Source organism: Schistocerca nitens, chromosome 12 (genome assembly GCF_023898315.1).
Source record: "Schistocerca nitens isolate TAMUIC-IGC-003100 chromosome 12, iqSchNite1.1, whole genome shotgun sequence".
Taxonomy (NCBI): Eukaryota; Metazoa; Arthropoda; class Insecta; order Orthoptera; family Acrididae; genus Schistocerca; species Schistocerca nitens.
In genome coordinates this window covers 133,427,524-133,438,885 of record NC_064625.1, presented here as the reverse complement: position 1 = coordinate 133,438,885, position 11,362 = coordinate 133,427,524, and positions in this window count along the sequence as shown.

Here is an 11,362-nt window from a genome sequence, read left to right as displayed (position 1 = left end):
TGTTATTTTTCCTTATCATTCCCACTATCACCGACTCTTTCTGTCTCAGCACAAAAAAGCGCGAACATATTCGCACGCCATAAGTTTTGGGAAGGTAGAATGAGGCAGTTCATAACCCACTTTTCAATCAGAGACTTTTAAACAGCAGCATATTCACCTATTTTTTGCTCCGATAGGAGCATTTATCCTTTGGTTTCCTTTTTTTCCCTGCCACAAAAGGGCATGTGCTTGTATGGAAAGAGCTGTATGCGTCAGTAAAATTTTGATACTTTATTTATTTGAAAGTGAAATAAGACAAATCTAGTTTTACGCCTCAGACCGCATATTACGCTCAAAAAATTTTGAATGTGCTTCAGTACTAGAAAATGGTGTTTCCAAAACCATTCTGATGGTAAAATAGGCATTTTACAGCACAGTTCTCCGTGCTGCGTCATTTTATAAGCTATGATTTCGCCTCACACATGATTTAATTCTACAAGTGGGATAACTTTGAACTTCAGCATCTTGGAAGCGGATAAAGATGTGAACATAATTTTCAGTGTTGTTGGGGATCGGTATCTTTGAAATACAGCGTAATAATTTTAGCCATTTGCTGCATATATCATTCCAGGAATCAGCAGTTCGCTTTTGGTACGAAAAACGAGGTAAAAAGCGATTTTATTGACGTTTTCTAAGGAACTGCCCGTGAACTGATGGTTTCTCTATGAGCCTCTTAAAGCACACCTAAGGCCACATGAAATGCAAAAAGAACCAACCCATCTGGTGCATTTGTCTAAGCAGGAGGAAATGTGTAATATTATATCATTTCGTCTTGTACTGTAGGATAGTGACGCTTAGAATATCACTCTGTTGTATGTAGAAATGATCCATAGCACAAGCAGTATCCAAAACACTTGAGGCCACCCTGCTGTCGCCAACAGTACGCGATGTATGAACCCTGGAAAATTACCTTTCTTACGCGCGGCGTTTCGGAAGATATTAAATATGTGTGGTGTATTTCACAAAACCACGTCTCAGTGTTCGGCAGAGACAACGATTTTTCTATCTTTCAAGTCTAAAAGCTAAAGCATTCCTTGCCAATTCTGATTTACGTATTTTCTTCGTTTGACCTAATAGTGCGACATACAGTATGTGATCAAAAGTATCCGGACACCTAGCTGAAAATGACTTACAATTTCGTGGCGCCCTCCATCGGTAATGCTGGAATTCAATATCGTGTTGGCCCACGAATAGCCTTGATGACAGCTTCCACTCTCGCAGGCATACGTTCAGTCAAGTACTGGAAGGTTTATTGGGGAATGGCAGTCCATTCTTCACGGAGTGTTGCGCTGAGTGGAGGTATCAATGTCGGTCGGTGAGGCCTGGAGCAAAGTCGCGTTCCAAAACATCCCAAAGGTCTTTTATACGATTCAGGTCAGGACTCTGTACAGGCCCGTCCATTACAGGGATATTACTGTCGTGTAACCACTCCGCCACAGGCCGTGCATTATGAACAGGTGCTTGATCGTGTTGTAAGATGCAGTCTCCATCCCTGAACTGCTCTGAACAGCGGGAAGCAAGAAGGTGCTTAAAAACAACAATGTAGGCGTGTGCTGTGATAGTGCCACGCAAAACAACAACGGGTGCAAGCCCCTCCATGAAAAACAGGACCACACCATAACACCACCGCCTCCGAATTTTACTGTTGGCACTACACACACTGGCAGATGACGTTCACCAGCCATTCGCCATACCCACACCCTGCCAACGGATCGCCACATTGTGTACCGTGATTCGTCACTCCGCACAACGTTTTTCCACTGTTCAATCGTCCAATTTTTGCGCTCCTCACACCAGGCGAGACGTCGTTTGGCATTTACCGGCGTGATGTGTGGCTTATGAGCAGCCGCTCGAATATGAAATCCAAGTTTTCTCACCTCCCGCCTAACTGTCATATTACTTGCAGTGGATCATGATGCAGTTTGGAATTCCTGTGTGATGGTCTGGATAGATATCTAACACACATTATGACCCTCTTCAACTGTCGGCAGTCTCTGTCAGTCAACAGACGAGGTCGGCCTTGCGCTTTTGTGCTGTACGTGCCCCTTCACGTTTCCACTTCGGTATGACACCGGAAACAGTGGACCTAGGGCTGTTTGTGGAAATCTCGCGTACAGACGTATGACAAGTGACACCCAGTTACCTGACCACGTTCGAAGTCCGTGAGTTCCGCGGAGCTCCCCATTCTGCTCTCTCACGAAGTCTAATCACTACTGAGGTCGCTGATATTGAGTACCTGGCAGTAGGTGGCAGCACAATGCACCTAATATGAAAAACGAATGTTGCTGCCCATACTGCGGATACTTTTGATCACATAGTGTATCTTCAACGGCTTTTCTGTCTTTGTTGTCGTTTCCCGATTGTCCGGTACGCCTACACGTTCTCTCCATGTCGTCTTTTCCTCTCTTCCGTCGCACTGATACCAGTTCCTTACTTCTTCACCTAAATTTATCATTTTACTCTTGAAGGGGTTTATTTCTTTCTTATTCTGTGTTGTTATTTCTTTCTAGTTGTGTTCTTGTTTCTGTAATCCATGCTATTGTCGATTTCTTCTCCCAGATATAGACGAATATTTGCTTGGAACTTCTTTTTCTAGAAATACGGGAACATTTGTTTTCTTTCTGTTCATTTGATAGAATTTTCCAAGGTAGATTTAGCCTCCCTCTGCCATTACTTCTGACGTTTTCCTTACATTTTCGTAGATACACTCGTCAAGTCTCATTCTCCATCTACCTGCATTTTGTATTCCTCCCAAATTTTTTTAACAATTCGTTAATTACGTCTGCTCTGTCCAGATTGTAACTTATCGTTAAACATTCGCGCTGTAATTCTAAACGTGGTTTTGGTAATGTAATAATATGAAATGATATTCGTCGTATAGTTTAATGTTATTTGAAGTTGCGGACTTTTATACAGGGGGTGCCAACAGTTAGTTGTAGTTATAAGAGAGATTGAATTACGACACTAATATACAAAATCGTAATGTAATATTGTTCCTCACAGTGAGGAGCAGTATTTGCGTAGTATTTTTCTTCTGTTTCTGAAGCACTGAATACCCAAATTAAATATACATTACTGCCCATTAAAATTGCTACACCACGAAATTTGTGGTACGCACAATATATCGAAAAACGTTATCGATATATCTACACTACTGGCCATTGAAATTGCCACACTAAGAAGAAATGCAGACGATAAACGGGTATTCATTGGACAAATATATTATACTAGAACTGACATGTGATTACATTTTCACGCAATTTGGGTGCATAGATCCTGAGAAATCAGTACCCAGAACAACCACCTCTGACCGTAATAACGGCCTTGATACGCCTGGCCATTGAGTCAAACACAGCTTGGATGGCGTGTACAGGTACAGCTGCCCATGCAGCTTCAATACGATACCACAGTTCATCAAGAGTAGTGTGTGGCGTATGGTGACGAGCCAGTTGCTCGGCCACCATTCACCAGACGTTTTCAGTTGGTGAGTGATCTTGAGAATCTGCTGGCCAGGGCGTCAGTCGAACATGTCCTGTATCCAGAAAGGCCCGTACAGGACCTGCAGCATGCGGTCGTGCATTATCCTGCTGAAATGTAGGGTTTCATAGGATCGATGAAGGGTGGCGCCACAGGTCGTAACACATCTGAAATGTAACGTCCACTGTTCAAAGTGCCGTCAATGCGAACAAGAGGTGACCGAGACGTGTAACCAATGCCACCCCATACCATCACACCGGGTGATACGCCAGTATGGCGATGACAAATACACGCTTCCAATGTGCGTTCACCGCGATATCGCCAAGTGCGGGTGCAACCATCATGATGCTGTAAACAGAACCTGGATCATCCGAAAAAACGACGTTTTGCCATTCGTGCACCCAGATTCGTCGCTGAGTACACCATCGCAGGCGCTCCTGTCTTTGTTGCAGCGTCAAGGGTAACCGCAGCCATGGTCTCCGAGCTGATAGTCGATGCTGCTCCAAACGTCGTCGAACTGTTCGCGCAGATGGTTGTTGTCTTGCAAACGTCGCCATCTGTTGACTCAGGTGTCGAGACGTGGCTGCACGATTCGTTACAGCCATGTGGATAAGATGCCTGTCATCTCGACTGCTAGTGATACGAGCCCATTGGGATCCAGCACGGCGTTCCGTATTACCGTCCTGAACCCATTAAACCGTAATCGCGATAGGTTACAATTCGACCTTTATCAAAGTCGGAAACTCCTCCTTACACGAGGCATCACAGCAAGGTTTCACGAGGCAACGCCGGTCAACTGCTGTTTGTGTATGAGAAATCGGTTGGAACCTTTCCTCATGTCAGCACGTTGTAGGTGTCACCACCGGCGCCAGCCTTGTGTGAATGCTCTGAAAAGTTAATCATTTGCATATGACAGCATTTTCTTCCTGTCGGTTAAATTTCGCGTCTGTAGCACGTCATCATCGTGGTGTAGCATTTTTAATGGCGAGTAGTGCACATATCGACGCGAAAGATATAGACGTACAGGCCCAAAAAAGTATTCGCTGCACATTGTAAATATACTGCCGGTCTTAGAGCTATATGTTTAAGTGCTGATTTATTATTAGATATTCTACCCATCAACAAGCTAGCAGCCTGCTTATCTCCTCCTAGAGCAAGAATTGAAAGGAAAACCATGCACGTTCACGCTTGGGGATAACCATTTTGCTAACAATGGAAACTTAATGTGACACGATAAATGGTGCCTGATGGGTCCTTTTGTTCGCTTTCTTCACATGTCAGATTTGTCCGGAACACTTCATGTCGACGTCCCTGCTCTTTTCATTTTTGTAAACGTCACCTACCAAGCATGTGGAGCGTCAAAATTGCTCGGTGAAGTCAAACGTTGCAGCTTCTGTTGGTAGCGACGAGATCCGATTACGAAAGCATTTCCCCTCACACGTCTCGACCCACCGAGAAGACCGATCTTGCCATTTAGAAACTGTTTTTGAAAAATGTCGATGTGACCCAGTGTCCATGTGAAACAGTTGGGTTAAAATTTGTTTTTTTAATGCAACTAAATGGTTCAAATGGCTCTGAGCACTATGGGACTTAACTTCTTAGGTCATCAGTCCCCTAGAACTTAGAACTACTTAAACCTAACTAACCTAAGGACATCACACACATCCATGCCCGAAGCGGGATTCGAACCCGCGACCGTAGCGGTCACGCGGTTCCAGACTGAAGCGCCTAGAACCGCACGGCTTTTAATGCCGGCTTTTATTGCAACTGGTCAGCTATTTTTTCACATAGGATATCTTGTTATAAACCTTCCCCCCCCCCCCCCCCCCCTACACACACATACACACACTCACCAGTGCAATCGCACTTGCTCTTTGAGCCATCTTCACACAGTCTAAGATTCAGTGTCGCGTTGCGCTTCGAGCGAGCAGGTTGTCGTTAACTTCCGCCTGTGCCGCAGCGCCGCTTGTGTCGAAGCTACTCAGTCTTGTTGGTGCATCGGCCGGAGTCACATCGTAGTTGCGTAGCGGAGTTTGTTGTCGTTTTCCTATCGGCGGTGGTGTTTCCTGCCCGCGCCAGGGTATCTGTCGAGTCTCCTAAAGCTGTTCCTCGTCGAGCTACTGTCCGTTTCAGTTTCGACAAGAGTACGCGTCGTGTTCATCCCGGCTTCTTAGAAATTCACGATTTGTTGGCTGATGTTATTCGTGTTACACCTGGTCAGCTAGATACTGCTTACTTTCATTCTGATTTGTATGCGTTCTTTGTGAAGTTTTATGATCCCGTTCAAGTACAAAGACTTCTCTTCTGGGGTGGTTCTAGAGTGTTGTTTACACATCGCGATGGTTCCGTTAGTCAAGTCCTCCTCGAAAATGCGGCATTCGAGTATACTCTGGTTAGAATTTATGACCTTCCTCCTGAACTGGACGATTCATTTCTTAAAACAGCTTTGCTTCCGTTTGGAATCATACGGCATATTTGATGGGAACGCTGGTCAGCACAACATCGCTTCCAGTGTTATAATGGTTCAAATGGCTCTGAGCACTATGAGACTTACCATCTGAGGTCATCAGTCCCCTCGAACTTGGAACTACTTAAACCTAACTAACCTAAGGACGTCACACACATCCATGCCCTAGGCAGGATTCGAACCTGCGAGAGTATACTCCGGTTGGAATTTATAACCTTCCTCCTGAAGTGGACGATTCATTTCTTAGCGTTCCTTCCGTTTGGAGTCATACGGCATATCCGATGTGAACGCTGGTCAGCACAACATCGCTTCCAGTGTTATAATGGTATCCGGACTGTGGACATGTGCGTTAAAAAGAATATTCCTTCCCACCTAACTGATTATGGTTACCAGACCCATGTTACGTATGCAGGGCAAGAAGGGACCTGTTTTCTCTCTAACGAAAGCGGTCATCTCAGACCTGACTGTCCGCACCGTACTACTGTTCTGACGTCGTCTTATCAAAAACGTCTTCCTTTAACTGTAGCAGACATAGTGACTTCGCAGTCAGCTGTCAGTCAGCCTCCAGCTTCAAGCGATGTACGAGGTGCATTCAAGTTCTAAGGCCTCAGATTTTTTTTCTCCGGACTGGAAAGAGATAGAAACATGCGCATTGTTTTAAAATGAGGCCGCATTCATTGTCAATACGTCCCAGAGATGGCAGAACCGTACGGCAGATGGAATTTAACCGCCAGCGGCGAGAATGAGAACTGTTTTAAATACTTAAAATGGCGACGTTTTCCTTACTTGAACAGCGTGCAATCATTCGTTTTCTGAATTTGCGTGGTGTGAAACCAATTGAAATCCATCGACAGTTCAAGGAGACATGCGGTGATGGAGTTATGGATGTGTCGAAAGTGCGTTCGTGGGTGCGACAGTTTAATGAAGGCAGAACATCGTGTGACAACAAACCGAAACAACCTCGGGCTCGCACAAGCCGGTCTGACGACACGATCGAGAAAGTGGAGAGAATTGTTTTGGGGCATCGCCGAATGACTGTTGAACAGATCGCCTCCAGAGTTGGCATTTCTGTGGGTTCTGTGCACACAATCCTGCATGACGACCTGAAAATGCGAAAAGTGTCATCCAGGTGGGTGCCACGAATGCTGACGGACAACCACACGGCTGCCCGTGTGGCATGTTGCCGAGCAATGTTGACGCGCAACGACAGCAGAATGGGACCTTCTTTTCGTCGGTTGTGACAATGGATGAGACGTGGATGCCATTTTTCAATCCAGACACAAAGCGCCAGTCAGCTCAATGGAATTACACAGATTCACCTCCACCAAAAAAAAAATTTCGGGTAACCGCCAGTGCTGAAAAAATGATGGTGTCCATGTTCTGGGACAGCGAGGGCGTAATCCTTACCCATTGCGTTCCAAAGGGCACTACAGTAACAGGTGCATCCTACGAAAATGTTTTGAAGAACAAATTCCTTCCTGCACTGCGACAAAAACGTCCGGGAAGGGCTGCGCGTGTGCTGTTTCACCCAGACAACGCACCCGCACGTCGAGCTAACGTTACGCAACAGTTTCTTCGTGATGACAACTTTGAAGTGATTCCACATGCTCCCTACTCACCTGACCTGACTCCTAGTGACTTTTGGCTTTTTCCAACAATGAAAGACACTCTCCGTGGCCGCACATTCACCAGCCGTGCTGCTATTGCCTCAGCGATTTTCCAGTGGTCACAACAGACTCCTAAAGAAGCCTTCGCCGCTGCCATGGAATCATGGCGTCAGCGTTGTGAAAAATGTATACGTCTGAAGGGCGATTACGTCGAGAAGTAACGCCAGTTTCATCGATATCGGGTGAGTAGTTAATTAGAAAAAAATCGGAGGCCTTTGACCTTGAATGCACCTCGTAGGGGCAAGATTACCCCCTACTCCTCGCGAATTTCCACCGTTACCGGCGCGTACCAGTGCGGCCTCTGTCCACGAGGCGACGACGGCTCCTGCAGCGCACGCCAAATGGCGGCGTATTGTGGACGGTACAGATTTCGAGGACGCCCCAATCCAGTCTCGCTCTTCTGACACGGCGTTGACAGAGGATGCACCTTCTGATGGTGATGAGATGTCTGCTGACGTTACTTGTGATTACAGTGTTACCAGAGATGATGTAGCTGCTTCTGGTGAAATGTGTGTTGTATCTGTGTCCCCCACTTCACCTGTAGATGCTACGATTCCCGTGAGTTCCGTTGTTCCCGCTGGGGCGTGGCCTGCTGGCCAGCCTTTACAGTGTTCCGGTGAATCATCACCCCTCCTCCATGCTGAGACGGTGGAGCAAAGGGATTCAACGGGTTGTCATCCCGATGATCAGGTGATGCAATGCGACACCGGAACTGTCTCTTCTGTACCTGATGTTGCTGGAAGTCGTTCTGAGTTCTGCTCCCCGATTTCCGATGATTGCAGTGGCGATGGCTCCTCTGTCAAATCGGAGGTGGTCATGCCTCCAACCCCTCCACATCAAGAGTGTATGTTTTCACGGATTGGTGTGAAACAGCGTTTCCAACCTGCATGTGCAGCGGCGCGTCGTAAAGAGAAAAAGGAGGTTCCCTCGGCTTCCGATGCGGATTAGAATTATACCTTCTTTCCACCCCGGACGTTGAGGAGAGAAGGGAGTGATGTGTGCATTTCCCTTAGTATTGTTTCATTGACCTTACATGCCCTGACGGATGCAGGCATATACATTTCTAACCCTCAATGATAATAGGGTATGTTCCCAATTACGGCTTGTTGCATTGTTGTTGTTGTCTGCAGTCCCGAGACTGGTTTGATGCAGCTCTCCATGCTACTCTATCCTGTGCAAGCTTCTTCATCTCCCAGTACTTACTGCAACCTACATCGTTTTGAATCTGTTTAGTGTATTCATCTCTTGGTCTCCCTCTACGATTTTTACCCTCCACGCTGCCCTCCAATGCTAAATTTTTGATCCCTTGACGCCTCAGAATATGCCCTACCAACCGATCCCTTCTTCTAGTGAAGTTGTGCCACGAATTTCTCACCTTTCCAATTCTAATCAATACCTCCTCTTTATTGACGTGATCTACCCATCTAATCTTCAGCATTCTTCTGTAGCACCACATTTCAAAAGCTTCTATTCTCTTCTTGTCCAAACTATTTATCGTCCATGTTTCACTTCCATACATGGCTACACTCGATACAAATACTTTCAGAAACGACTTCCTGACACTTAAATCTATACTCGATGTTAACAAATTTCTTTTCTTCAGAAAAGCTTTCCTTGCCATTGCCAGTCTACATTTTATATCCTCTCTGCTTCGACCATCATCAGTTATTTGACTCCCCAAATAGCAAAACTCCTTTACTACTTTAAGTGTTTCATTTCCTAATCTAATTCCCTCAGCATCACCTGACTGAATTCGACTACATTCCATTATCCTCGTTTTGCTTTTGTTGATGTTCATCTTATATGTTGCATCACTCCAGTTTATTTACGATTCCCAACCTGATATCTTGTCTTCACAAGAAGTATTATTTGATGTGTTTTGTCTTACTGGATACTCTATGTTTTTCAATGTCGCACCTGAAAATTCTACCAGTATGGCTTTGCTTTATCGAGATGCAATCCCGCTGACGGATTTCGAAACGCTAGATGATGGTGGTGGTGGTGGTTAGTGTTTAACGTCTCGTCGACAACGAGGTCATTGGAGCGCAAGCTCGGGTTAGGGAAGGATTGGGAAGGTAATCGACCATGCCCTTTCAATGGAACCATCCCGGCATTTGGCTGAAACGATTTAGGGAAATCACGGAAAACCTAAATCAGGATGGCTGGAGACGGGATGCTAGATGATGGTCGCGCTATAGGCTCTAGATTTAATGCCTTCACCTTAATTTTTCTTTACGATCCCTCTGGATCCGGTCGTTCATCCGATCGTGCGTGGTTTTATAAGGAAGAAGTTTTTATAAGGTAAAAGTTGTTTATCTACTCCCACGGATTCCGCGAAAGGTTTTGTTGGGCGGGGGGGGGGGGGGGGCGATTGTAACTGCGTCTTACGTGGTGTAGATCAGACCCCCAGTTATACATCTTGTCGTGAACTTAATGATATGGTGACGTCTTTGCAAATCCAAGATGCTTGTGTTTGCAGATATCCTACATTGGTTCGGTTTACGTTTTTTACAGCTACTTTAAGTAGCCTATTGGACCGCTTTTATTTATCTGCCCCCATATGTGGTCAGCTTCTATCGATTGATGTAATTTCTGCCAGTTTCACTGATCACTGTGCTGTTTCCATGACTTTTAACCACGTCCCGCAGCCGGTCCATCTTTCGTGCCCTTTATGGAAGCTAAATATTCTACCCCTCTCTCGAAGGCATCATCGCAGACGTATGGCGGCGGACAACCCAGTTCCATGCTAGTTATCCCTCACTTCTAAAATGATGGGTTACTTTTGCTAAACCCCAGATTCGAAATACACTCGTGGATTTTAGCACTGAAAAAGCGGCTGAAATAAGGTGAATTAGGGAATTTTATTGTGCTGTCCTTCGCGATCCTTAAGATAATGTTCGTGATGCCCCGTTGAGTGTCGTTGACGTCCACCGTGTGAAGGCAAAACTCACACAACTCAAACGTAGGCAAATGGTTGATTGCGTTCCCAGCCTCGTTCAATCGTACACGATGAGTTGGCCTCTCTGTACCATCTTCTTCGGCTTCACAATCGTTCGCAAAGGACGTGTCTTAGTACCATCCGTCCTCTAGATGGTCGTGAGTGGTCCTCCCAACCTGATATCATGCGTGAACTTTAGCAGTACTTTTTCGGACTTTATACTGGATTCAGACGGTCCACCGTCTGTTGATTTCACCTCCCTCCTTGATCGTGTTGTTACGCCTGCTCTCCAGGAAGAGTTTTTCTCTGTATTCCATCGCGATGATATACTTGATACTGTGGCTCGTTCTACCTCACACAAATCGCCTCTCTTCGATGGCCTCCCCAAAGAATTTTATATTCGATTTTTTGCCCCTAATAGGAGGTAACTTCTATGGTGAACGAAGTATTCCACAGAGACCTTCTCCCGCCCAACTTTAAGGTTGCTAAAATTGTCCTGATCCCCAAAAAGCCGGTACGTTTGCGTGTGGATTAGGTCCGCCCAATAACCCTCTTTATCTATGATTATAAAATAGTTACGCGAGCGTTAAACAGCCGACTGTCGGTATTGTTGGCTACCATTTTCGCGAGCAATCAAAGTTGTCTTCCTTGTCGTACTCTCTTGACTCCCGTTGCTGAGTGTCGTGATTTAATTTCGATTGTGTCCACCATTCCCGTGCCAAGCGCTTTGCTTTTCATTCATTTTCACCAAGCGTTCGACCGCGTTAATCATGG